Below are 12500 nucleotides of genomic sequence, written 5' to 3' on the forward strand. Positions count from 1 at the left end.
CAACTCCTCTAATCACACTGAATCTTTGTAACTTAAGTAATTTTCTTTTATACTTGCGAACAGATTTCTAATAGTTTTCTTTATTTTTCCTGAAATGTTAGGGTCACGGAAACCATAAATTTCACACTTCCCACAATACCTTTCTCGAAACGGCTGTATATGCCACAACTGCTAAGGGGTCGGATTGAGCCCTAGAGTAATAAGCCTATTGTGACAAGTTGCGTGACTGAAGCTATGGCTATTTCACTCTGTGTTCTATTACTCTTTCTTTTATCTAGCAATCATTGTATCACACACCAGTTTTGTACATGTCACTTGATCCGTGACCGGAGCCGGCGTAGCTTGATCGTTTTTAGTTGGATCTCGAATAAAACTCATATCATATAAAAGCAAGTCCGATATCGTTTACTGATTGTTAGCGGCGGCAAGAACCTAATCACGAGTTATCCATTGTTCCCGAGCAGACGACTTTTCCTTGCGATGGCTACGAATTTTTCGCTCCCTCCGCCACCACCGTTGGAGATTCACGCAACGATCGCTTCAGAAAAGTGGAAACGCTTTAAACTTGCCTGGACGAACTATTCCCTCGCTACGGTACTCACCAAGAAGTCCCAGGCCCGCAAGGTTTATTCTACATTCAGCGACTGGGCTCAAAAATGAGATGAAAACAAAATCGAGCCGGTCCTAAAGCGATTCGGCGAATAATGCGAACCCGGAAAAAATGTCCCGTTCGAGCGGTACAGGTTTAACGGACGAATGCAGGAACCAGGAGAAACATATGAACAGTACAGAACGGCGCTTCGAAAAATTGAAACAGGGTGCAATTTTGATTTTATAACAACAGATGATTTCCTTAGAGATCGTTTAGTGTTCGGAATTCGCGACAACAAAGTGAGAGAATGGTTACTGCGAGAAGCGAATTTGAGCGTCGCTAAGACTGACGAGATTTGTCGCCCCGCCGAAAGCACCATGGCACAGATGAAGATAGTCGGAGGTGAAGTCGAGCCGGAGGCAAATAAACTTGAACAGGAGCGCGGCCGGCAGAAATTTCGAAAGAACTCACGACGTAGACAACAACCAGGTGAAGGGAGACAGACGGGTTGCAGTGACCACGTTATGACTATTTCACTCTGTGTTCTATTACTCTTTGTTTAATCTACCAATCATTGTATCACACGCCAGATTGCACATGTCACTTGATCAGTGCCCCGAGGCGGCGTAGCTTGATTATCTTTTGGCCTTCGATCCAATCTCGTATCCAGAGTCCTCGGGCTTTTTGGTCAGCGGGTAAGCGCCCGGAAAGACTCTAGGATAATGGACTCCATTTTCCCAGAAGACGTTGGTTCCGGTCGTATTCCGCACTCTTAAGTTTAAACGGAAACAGAAAAGAGAAAACAGTAGAAATGGCGGGTTGAGACACCATAAAGGAAACTGGAGAAATGAGATCAAATGATCATTGGCTTGCTGTAAGAGCGGGTGAAGATGAAACTTCTGGCGCTTTCGGTAAGTGTATGTTTAGTGTTTCAGCGTGCATTCCATCGTTCAGAATACTATCGTGCATGCAACACGATCGATAAATTTTTGTGGAAACGACACCAACCTCCTCTTCTACTACAATTGTATTTTTCCGTAATTCTGAATGGCTTCGACAAGACCTTCTTCCACGGATTTCTCCTCAAAGAGACTGAATGGATGTAATGCTTTCCCACGGTACTTTTACAACAGCAACAGTAATCAGTTTTTACCAGCGTGGGAAAACTCCAGTGCGGTATTAGAAAGCCCGTCGTTTTTTATACAAAAAAAAAAACAAGCAAACAAACAAACAAACAAACAGCATTGAAACTACAATAGTTTTAGATTTTGAGTCTCCTCCCAAATTCCGGGGTTTCCAAATTACTTACCGGCTTCCTATCGGACTGCCATTGAAATGCAAGCGACTAATCAAACTAGACGCTGCAGGAAGCGTACATTGGATTGCCTGTGGTACGTGTTACACAAAAACAGAAGGCACTGAATTGGGTGGTATTGAACTGCAGCGTTTCAGTTAATTTTTTCAAGTGGGGGGGGGGGGGGGGGAGGGGGGTCATTAAGACCATTTGAGGGGTCACCCAGATGTCGTGCGAGCAGAGGCCCTTTGGCTCAGACGTTCTCACGTTTAATTATTTTGTAATGTCCTGTCCAATTTTGAGGTCTTTTACTTTTTTAAGCTTTAGTAATAAATTCAGTTTAAAGATAACAAAACACGCTCTTGAGTAAAATTCACTCGTTTCTTCTTTAAATAGAGTTGCACTAAGCAAACGTTTATGTCACACACTAAGGGAGGACTGAACCGTAGTTACTAAAACAAGGAATGGCCTACAATGATCTACAATGATCTACAATGACCTACAATGAGCTGCAATGACCTACAATGAGCTACAATGACCTGCAATGGCCTACTACAATGATCTACAATGACCTACAGTGATCTACAATGAGCTATATTATAAGCTAAAATTAGCTAATGACCTACAAGGAGGTACAATGAGGGCTCTACAATGGCATACAATGAGATACGATGACCTAAAGTGATCTACAATCATGACCTACAGTGATGTAAAGTGAGCTACAATGGCCTACTTAAATGGCTTAAAATCAAAGAGAAAGACAAAAGAGGACCAGGGTGAAGAGTTTGGTGAGCGGAAAACATCCATTGTGCGTTGTCACGCAACACTTTTAGTCCATTGCATGACAGCCCAAATGATGATAGCAATTACACACGTGGCCTTGAAGGCAGAAACAAACTGCGAAAAGACCCTTTCATGGTTTTCCGTTGTTGTTGTTGAAGAGAAGATTATAAATAAGTTATTCTCCCCACAATGTTTTCTTTGGTTCAGAGTACACGATGAGAATTTTCAGCTTGCTCAGCAACAAGGTTTTGATTGGTTCAAAGTGCAGAGTGGAATGTTTTTGACCTTTGTACTACAAACATGCTTCAGTGCCCTTAGAGCTGCAAAATATCTTTTATTTTAGCTCGTTACAGGTCATTAGCTAATTTTAGCTCATAATGCACCTCACTGTAGGTCATTGTAGATCATTGTAGGTCATTACTGGGTTGCCTATGGGCAAACCCAGTCAAGGTCTGCGTTTAGTTTGTTTGTTTTCTTTTTTTTTTTTTTCCGTGTCGGTAAAAGTCTTGCCTGTCACTCCCCTGGTAAGTGGTGTCTTTGTGGATAGAGCCTTCTGCGAGTATTTTCTTAGGATCGAGAGGGTAGTGGAAATGCGTAGATTTCTCTGGTGGACACAGTAGAATCATTAACTTAGCCTGCAATGGCGTCGAAAGTCATCTAACGCGAATGGCGTTTTAGTAGATCCTTAAACAAAATATACCCTTATGGAGCTCAATAATAGAAAGTCAGTTGGATAAAATAGGCAGGAATCTCAAAAGCGACGAGCACTGGACTTCGAGAACAATCTATCGCCCGTCGAGACGAAATCAAAGTGAGCAGTATTTACCTGAAGTACATGGTAATTTGACACAATTGAGTTTCTTGTCTTCACGCACGCAATCAAATAGGAAGAGGTTTTCGCCTCTAAGAGCAAATATGTTGTTTGTTTCAATAAAATTTTCGCTGGAAAAGGATTCTGTGGTATTTTCTGCCTTTGTGAATTATAATATCATGTTGTGTATTGAATTTTCGAGCTTAAGGTTCAAATGTGATATGGGAGAGGTTTTTTAGTATTGCTCTGTAAGCAGGAAGGGTTCACAGGCCTGTTGGAAGCGTGCTTGAGTTTCAACAAAATGAGGCCCAAAATCAGTGAAAACTTGTGACGCAGATGAATAATAAAGTAGCTGCTATTTCCAAAATGATGGAATTACCTGGTGATAAATAACGTCGTACGCGTCTTGGAGAGTAAATTTTGACTTTGCATAAACAAGAGTTGGGCGATTGTGATCTTTGTTTTGACTTCGCTCATTTCATTGTCAAACTTTATAACACTTGACAGAAAAAGAAACTTACAAAAACCCGGTATCTTGCCATCATTTGACACAGATGCTTCACTGTTTGGCTAGTAAACATGCCGCGGTAACATAATCACGGCGCCCGCTGAATTCCGGCCATGTCACTTTCGATTTTGCAATTTACTTGAACGTAGCAAAAATCTCCCAAAATGTTTGTCGCTGATCGTAACTTTTTATATTCTATAGATCGTTTTCACGTGACGTCATCACCTTCCAAAATCTAAAACTAAAGATCCACCAAAGTTTTTATCCTCATCAGGCATAGGAGGCGGCATATCTATATCTGTTGACAATTTCACAGCTCAATAGCGTGCTTCGTTTGGAAACCAGAGCATTTTGAATTTCCGGATTATGTAGGTGCGTGACACAAAGCTACGATCAAGTTTGTTGAAAAATATATACTTATCTCATGATTTTGAGCCCTTTTAGAAGTTAGAGCATTAGGAAAAGTGCTTATGTAAATGCTTGTTTTTTTAGCAGTGATAATCAGTCGCCTAGATAGCCAAAGTCAGTTCCAGATGTTTACACTATTTTCCGGCCTGCGAAACATTTCGACGAATATCTGAAGTTTGGGGAAACGCAGAGGCCTAAAACTTGGACAAGTGTCTTATTTCTTTATCTTCTATAAGATAACAATTTCTTAGCGTTTTGCACTGGATAGTTTTTGATTTATTTTTTTTATTGCGTGACAGTGAAAACGATCTATATTCAAGGTTAAAAATTAATGTTGTTTTCATGTCGTAAATATTTTATTCTCGATCGACCGTCCGGGAAACTTCCTTCTGCTCTTTCTGAAAACTGTGTATCATTATTTATTTGCTTTTTCATCATCAGCATTTGTTAGCGTTAATAGTATTTTCGGTCAGATGTTTCTGTTTTTTATGAGGGGTTTATTGTTTTGGTCTCCCATCCCAACACTAACCCCGCGAAACAGGGCTTGACTTCAGTGAAGTTTAATATTACAAAGTTTTCGGATGCTCATAGGGCACACTTGTGGTGAAAAGAAGTTGTGAGGGAACTTGAAAATTATCAACATGTCAGCCCAGAAGCCAATGTTTCTCGTTTCTCTTTTATTTGTTATTCTTCAGAGACTGGAATGCTGTATTTCAATACCACACAATTCAGTGCCTTCTGATTTTCTGTAGCACGTACCACAGGCAAGCCAGTGTATGCTTCACAGAAGCATCTAGTTGTAGCTCATTGTAGCTCATTGTAGCTCGCTGTAGGTCATTGTAGATCTTTGTACGTCATTGTAGGTCATTACTTGTTTTATTAACTACGGGACTGAACATGTTGTTTCCGCTTCATAGTTTCTTTTCCTTTCAGTCTAATCTGATGACAGGTCAAAATGCTTTTGGTTTACGTTTGCACCAAATGGTATCTCAAAAACCGGGAGTTACAATGTGGCACTTGTAAGTTTTGCCGATTTTGCGGATAGTACTTGATCCTCAAAAATAATTCCCAGCAGAAGGAAAACACCAGCAAGATTAAAAACCGTAAAAATTTACTCCCGTTAATATAACTAAGGGCCGTCGACATATTCACTTTGTTCCGGCTTAACGTCAACTGGACGTTCAGGTCAGCTCCCTCCACCCCCCTTCCCCCCCCCTCCCCTCCGGCTTCCCTTAATTCACATGCACTTTTACTACAGGGAGAAGTCAACGACCAGTATCAATAAAATTGACTGCTTTAAGAACGTAGCGAGAACTTCATACATATCACTGTGGTTTCTCCTACCTGTACAACTGCATTTTCCTGTTGATCCTATTTGTATCTCCTTCTAAACACAGTATTAAAAGGAAAAGCCAGAATCGCCTGCCCCCATGTTATTACAAGCACATCAATCCTGTGGTCCGTTGGGAATCCATTTTGCCCCTCATGTATGCGCTACTCTTTCGCTACTCTGATGCGGCGAGCTTTCTTCCTTTTTTTCGGCGAGATGTCAAAACAACTAACCTTGTTCGGAACGACTGTGAAAGAAACTAAGCGAGCAGGATACCTGATCCACAAAGACCCAATATCTAAGTATGAAAAGTTTATCGCACGTTTTTTTCAGCGAAACAAAGGTCAAGGTCTTGCAAAGGAAAGTGTTGTTCGATCAGCCAAAGAAAAATGGCGAGAGCTTTAGGATACAGTAAAAAAGTTTACAATTTTATGTAGAATTTATGGTGACTAAGGACAGAGTTTGAGTTTAAAAGATTACAATTTACATTTTTTTCTTGTTAAACTTGTCCTTCTTTATCTTCAATTTTGTGACACGCGTTCTAAAAATGTGTCAGTTTGCTGTTGTTCAAAAGTGCACCGCCCTAAAGTCCACGGCCTTACCCCTCCCTCCCTAAACGTCCAGTTCACGTTAAGCGGGGACAAAGTGAATATGTCGACGGCCCCTAAAAATGGCTTTTAATCCACATAGAGAGAGAGAGAGAGAAAGAGAGAGAGAAAGAGAGAGAGACAGAGAGAGAGAGAGAGAGAGAGAGAGAGAGAGAGAGAGAGAGAGAGAGAGAGAGAGAGAGAGAGAGAGAGAGAGAGAGAGAGAGAGAGAGAGACAGAGACAGAGAGAGAGAGAGAGAGAGAGAAAGAGAGCCAGAGGCACGGGCACTTTTGTAACGAAAAAAGGGAACTTTTGTAACGCGATAGGGAACTTTTGTAACGAAGGTAGGGAACTTTTGTAACCTGAGGCACTTTTGTAACCTCATTGGGGCACTTTTGTAACATCAGTGGGGCACTTTTGTAACGACAGAGGGCACTTTTGTAACGACAGGGCACTTTTGTACCAGCCGTGCATTTTTGTAACAAACTGGCACTTTTAGCATTAACCTTGTATTCCATGGCCTGCTAGTGTGCATACTCTTAAGAGTTACTGCAGATTCAAGAGAATAATTAAGAGTACTGTCATCTTGGAGGTACTGAGTTAATTTTGCTGAGTTGGTTTTCTTTCCTAGCATTGCGTGTAGTTTTCGCATTTGCTTGTGTACAACATCCAACTCTTTCATTCCCGGTAATTCACATGATAAAATTTAGCGAAACCATCTGTCAATTCATCCAGTTATTTATTTGATTATTTATCTCTATAATTATGAAGGAGCAGTTTCAAGCACTTCATTTAGAAGCTGTAGCACACAATTCAGACATTTATGCATTTTTAAGGTATAGCTTCTTCTGCTTCGCTATTTAACCTGGTTGTTCAAAATCCGTTTAATGCTAATCCCAGGTTAAAAATTAACCAAGAAGTTTATTTCTCAACTCCCAAATGTTGTTCAACGCTGATATTTGGCGAAATTTTACATTAGAGAAAGTCAATCTTGAAAAAAAAAAACAAGCAAAAGAAACTTTCAACCAAAAGTTGAAAAAAATGAAACCAAATTTTATGGTAATCCTGAATTACGTTAATCCGCTTTTGAACAACTGGGCCCTGGTTAGCAAGACTGGAACAATCAAACATATTTCTTTACACATATTAAATCATATTACAGAGTCAAATAACGACTGACAGCATAGCTCATAACTGCATCATAACTGCATTTCCCCACTGCTCACCATAAAGTCTCCAGTAGCTCAGTGGTTAGAGCATCCGACTAGATCACGGAGGGTCGTGGGTTCAAATCCCATCTGGGGATCGGATTTTTCCGAGTTCCCAGTGGGTTCCTGTCAACATTTAATATGTGTATATCATTCTCACATTCGCTCATATTTCTTTACTCCTAAGAAAATCAATTGAACGCCCATAATCTTTGCAATGTTCATAACTCACTGATATAACTTCCAATGCAAGCAGGTTGGCTATCCGAGCATATCGAATATATGCATTTAACTGATGAATTCTTCCATCTTTGCAGCAATAAATTCAACTGAGCTTTAACAACTCAAATTGTAGGCAACGCATACCATGAAAATGGTAGCAATAAACGCAACAAAGCTCATTCATGATTATTGCCCATAGATGGCAGCAATAAACGCAACATAGCTTGGTCATAACTATGCCGATAATCTTCACAGCGTTTACAACTCACTGAAAAAAAAAAATCAAATGCGCGCACATTGGCTATCCGAACTTATGAAATATACGCGAGTGATGAAATCTACCATCTTTGCACCAATAAATTCAATTGAGCTTTAACAATTGAAATTGTAGGCAAAGCCGACCAGAAAATGATAGCAATAAACACGACATAGCTTATTCGCATTATCCCCATAGCAAGCAGCAATAAACGCAATATACTGTAGCTTAATTATGATTACGCCCATAATCGTTGCAATGTTTAAAACTCACTGAAAATAATTCGAATGCAATCACATTGGCTATCCCAGCTTATCGAATATACGTAACTGATGAAACATCTACCATCCTTGTAGCAATAAATCAATTGAGCTTTAACAATTGCAAACTTTGCATCACTGACACAAAAAAGAGCACGTTCTGCAGCTGAGGCTTTCTCCATGAGTTTCGATAGCTGCAACGTTTTGCTAAAACAACAATCTCGCAAGCACTTGAATTCAAGTGTCGTAATCATGGTAAATAGCGGGATTTTTTAGGTAAACATCAAAAGCAGTTGTTGCTCCTTTGCATTTGCAAAAGTCTAAAGAGCGCTGATTTATTTTTTGTTGACCAAAAAGAACAAATTGCTATTGAAAAACATAAGTGACCCTTAGTTTTTGATGACTAACGTCGATCCAGTTAATATTTCTCCATTGCACAGTTTAAATACACAAGCATTGCCTGTTGAAAATACTTAACAGTTTTGAAAGCCACTCTATATTACCAATGATATCATAGTTAACATTAACTTAAGGGCCTACTGACGTATTTTTTGGGGTGCGTTGCTAAGGATGTAATAGTTAACTAATTCGAGAGAATTTGACATTATTTTGGTCAGTTTCCGACTTTTGTAAACCAATGACCCTAAATATGACGTCATCATGCCACGCCCATGGTCACGTGACCAATAAAAGAAAACTCTAAATTTGTCTCCGTGCTACACAATTTGGGTGTTTTATCAGTGGTTTCATAATTTGTATTCGTTTTTGCATCCAGCCAAGCATGGTTTTCTTTTTATTTTGAAAAATGTTCTTTTTAGAGAAATAAACGATACTGAAATACCCATAACATTTTCAAAAAAGATGATTTGAAAAAATCAATGCTTACCTACATTCTGTATCTGGAGGTGAAACGTGCCATATGAAAAAAAATTAATTCAATTTAAAGAGCGCCGGAAATTTAGGTTTTTTCTTAAACCGGAAGTCAGTTTGTTTACGCATGCGCAGTTGATCTGAGAATGAGCGTGAGGAAGGGCGAGGAAAAACCTTCGATGCAAACAATATTTCGTGCGGTGATTTTTGCTTGTGAATGGGTTTTCTCGTCAGCTCACTATATGATGACGTCAGTCACCGGAAGTAACATTTCACTTCCCTAGCAACGCGCGAAAAATCCGTCAGTGGGCCCTTAACCCATCAAAGAATAAACTTTTTACGAACACTTGCAAAAGAGGATATTTAAAACAAATCGAGGCATTCCAGTCTGTGGAAGTTGTAATCACGGTAACTCCTGAATTCACCCAAAACTAGGCCCATTCACGTTGAGCTTGACACTCCCCTTTGGAGTACTTCTGACCAGGGAGTCAGGTAAGTTGGTGTCTCGACGATAGGCGCATAAAACGCGCAAGGGTTGAAGAATGGCTCCCGTGTCAGGGTCATCCTTTAACAGGCGGAACTTTTTCGTGATCATGCTTTGTGATGATATTTCTCAAAAATAATTCAATAAATGAAGGAAGTGCTGTTTTTGTTACTTATTGATTGAAACAGATTTTCTTCATACACGATCATATTTCCTACCAGCCAATCAAAACGCGCGTCTGACAACGCATAACCAAATTCGTGTGATGTCACAGCCCTTGTCACAGCCGTATTTACACACTCTCATATAAACACAGCTATTCACCAATATGAGTGCGCATATTATCCTAATTATTTTATAAAATATTGTATCTTTTAATTTTTTACAATCTTGGCTCGCTTGGTTCATGGCTTTGCCGCCAACAGACTGTGCAAAGAAAAAAATCTTCTTGTAGCCATTCTGCGGTTCAAGAGGAAAAATGGGGGAGTTAGGATTTAATTAATAGCACCTTAACCACTGCGTGACTAGAAATTCGCCGGTAAACACCTAAATGAAATATAATTCTGAAAAATCTTCTTGACAGAACAATTTAAATATAATGGAAAGTGCATCCATAGAAAAATGATTTCACGAGATGTACACTTAGGCAATTACTAGCAGTCCAGCAGATGGACTTACAGATATGGTGCATCATATTTTGTGCTACTTATCGCAGTGTCTTGTGAATGCTATCTTTGTCTATGAAATAAATCAATTGAATTCGTCATATCCCTTTTGCTTTTATATATTCATGACCAAATTCTCAGTTTGTTTTGGAGCCTTTGGGTGCTTGTTTGACAAAGGGTGTGGTGAATCTATAAAGGCTATGAATATTAATTTAAAACGCCCCTCTGACCTCTCGTTTACGGCTTTTAGAACAGCACACAAGCAACATTCTGGCATGTAAACCTATCCCCAATACATTTTTCACGGTCATTTACCGCTGCAATGAGTCAAACATTCAACTGTGAATGAAGATATCCATATCCCCGATAATGCAAAACCGCGTAAAGTTGTTTTTAAACCCTAGTTCCTTTCCAAATTATGGAAAAGAGTTGAATTTTCTCTCACTTATTTCTACTGTACTATTGTTTAAAACACTAGAATATACATAATAAAACAAATAAAAATTCTATTTAATCAATTTCCACTTATAGCTTTCTTTCGAGCTCGGTGCTCCTTTTGTCGTTGGTAAGTTGCAATTCGATTTGCATTCACAATTCCACAAACATTTCCAATGGTTCTTCTCCAGAGTGGTCGGTCGACAACCAAATCTTGCGATCGATCTAAGATTCTTCCAGACTTAAGAACACTTGGTGTAATCCACATAGAGTGGGGTAAAAAATATCGTTTATTTTGATATTTGCATTGAGAAAAAGCAATTGGAGCGAAACGATAACATGTTAAGTCACTACTTTTCCAGTCTCTGAGGCATAAGGAACGAACTCAAAGCAGTCAATCAAAGGGTTACGTTAACCTTGCTCGAACAATTCATCCGAAGGGACACCATTTTTTAAAGCCTCCAGGATGCTACATTATTTTCCACCCGTTCTCGATGATTGAGGGGTGTTTTACCAAAAAGTAATAAAAGTTGAAAATAGTCTTGCTGCTTGAAAAGAAAACCGCAAAAATTAGTTCCCAGCGGAAATTTCAGTCCATTCGTGCCGTAAAAATTTGTTCCCACAAACCTCAAAAAATCGCCTATCGGCAAAAAAGTCCCGCATAAAATTTCATGCTACACGATAACTGTCACAAAGGTGCACGTGATCACCTTGTGTCAAGGTTCTTGTTTACAATGAATGAAGAATGGTAATCGTTCGTCACTTTTAGAGTTAAACAACGAAGTACTTTCTAGCCAAGAAACGTACGTCTTTCTTTTTCTTAATTTTGTTGTAATATTTAAATGAATATTTATATTATTTACATTTCATCTGTCGGATCAGGAAGCCTTCTTTGTGGGGTTATCTCTTATCTGGAACGATGGACCCTTATCTGGGACAATATTGATCAATCCTTCAATAAAGAAACAGTTCTTTCAATAATGAAGCAAAAATAGACAACAAACTTTCTTTTAAATAATTCTTAACTAACAAGAATTAATCAAATTTCAAATTGTTTTTTACGTGAAGACTGTGCAGAATTGAGTACAAATAAATAAAATTATAAATTGTTAGAAGTTGTAAACACAGACTGCTCAAAGTGTTCGATTCCGTCTCTGGTATCCAACTCGAAAAAGTTACCAGAGAATTTGCCGTTTGGGTTCAGTGTTGTACATAACACCACAGTTAAATACAATATTAACGAGAACTCGAAGAAGAGGTAAATTAGCGACTAAATTTCTTATGTGGCGATGTTTATTTCAAGCTTCTTACTTATGCAAACTTTTGACAGAGAATTTTAAATTACAAAAAATATTCCACTTAAAGGTTGTTAAAAAGCTCTATTTTGGGGCTTTCATTTGGAAAAATGTCACAAAACCTTTCCAGCGTAAAATGTATTGAAACAAACAAAATATTTGCTACTAGAGGCAAAAAAACCATTCCTATTTTAATTGCGTGCGTGCAAACAAGAAACAGTTCCGGATCTTAAAACCCTTTTCGGAAGAACCTTGACTGTGAATAATGAAGCACAAAAGAGACAACAAGCAATAATTCTTCACTGTCACATTTCCAATTTTTTTCTTTTACCTGAAGACTATGCAGAGTTGAGTACAAAGTAAATGTAAATTGCTAAACAAGTGAGATGCGACTTAACTTCAGTAAACAATGTTATGCATTCAAGGCGTTCGATTCCTTTTAAACTCATACAGCATGCTTGGACTGCTTAGAAGCGGCTGCAATTTGCGCC

General features: G+C 39.0%; 1 non-coding gene across 1 annotated transcript; it reads left to right on the forward strand.

The window, feature by feature from the left end:
• The first annotated feature begins 7547 nt into the window (after positions 1 to 7547).
• On the forward strand, positions 7548 to 7620 carry Trnas-aga (transfer RNA serine (anticodon AGA)). Its single transcript has one exon. It is a non-coding gene; the product is annotated as a tRNA-Ser (tRNA).
• The last annotated feature ends 4880 nt before the right edge of the window (positions 7621 to 12500 follow it).

This window comes from Montipora foliosa, chromosome 6 (assembly GCF_036669935.1).
Source record: "Montipora foliosa isolate CH-2021 chromosome 6, ASM3666993v2, whole genome shotgun sequence".
Taxonomy (NCBI): Eukaryota; Metazoa; Cnidaria; class Anthozoa; order Scleractinia; family Acroporidae; genus Montipora; species Montipora foliosa.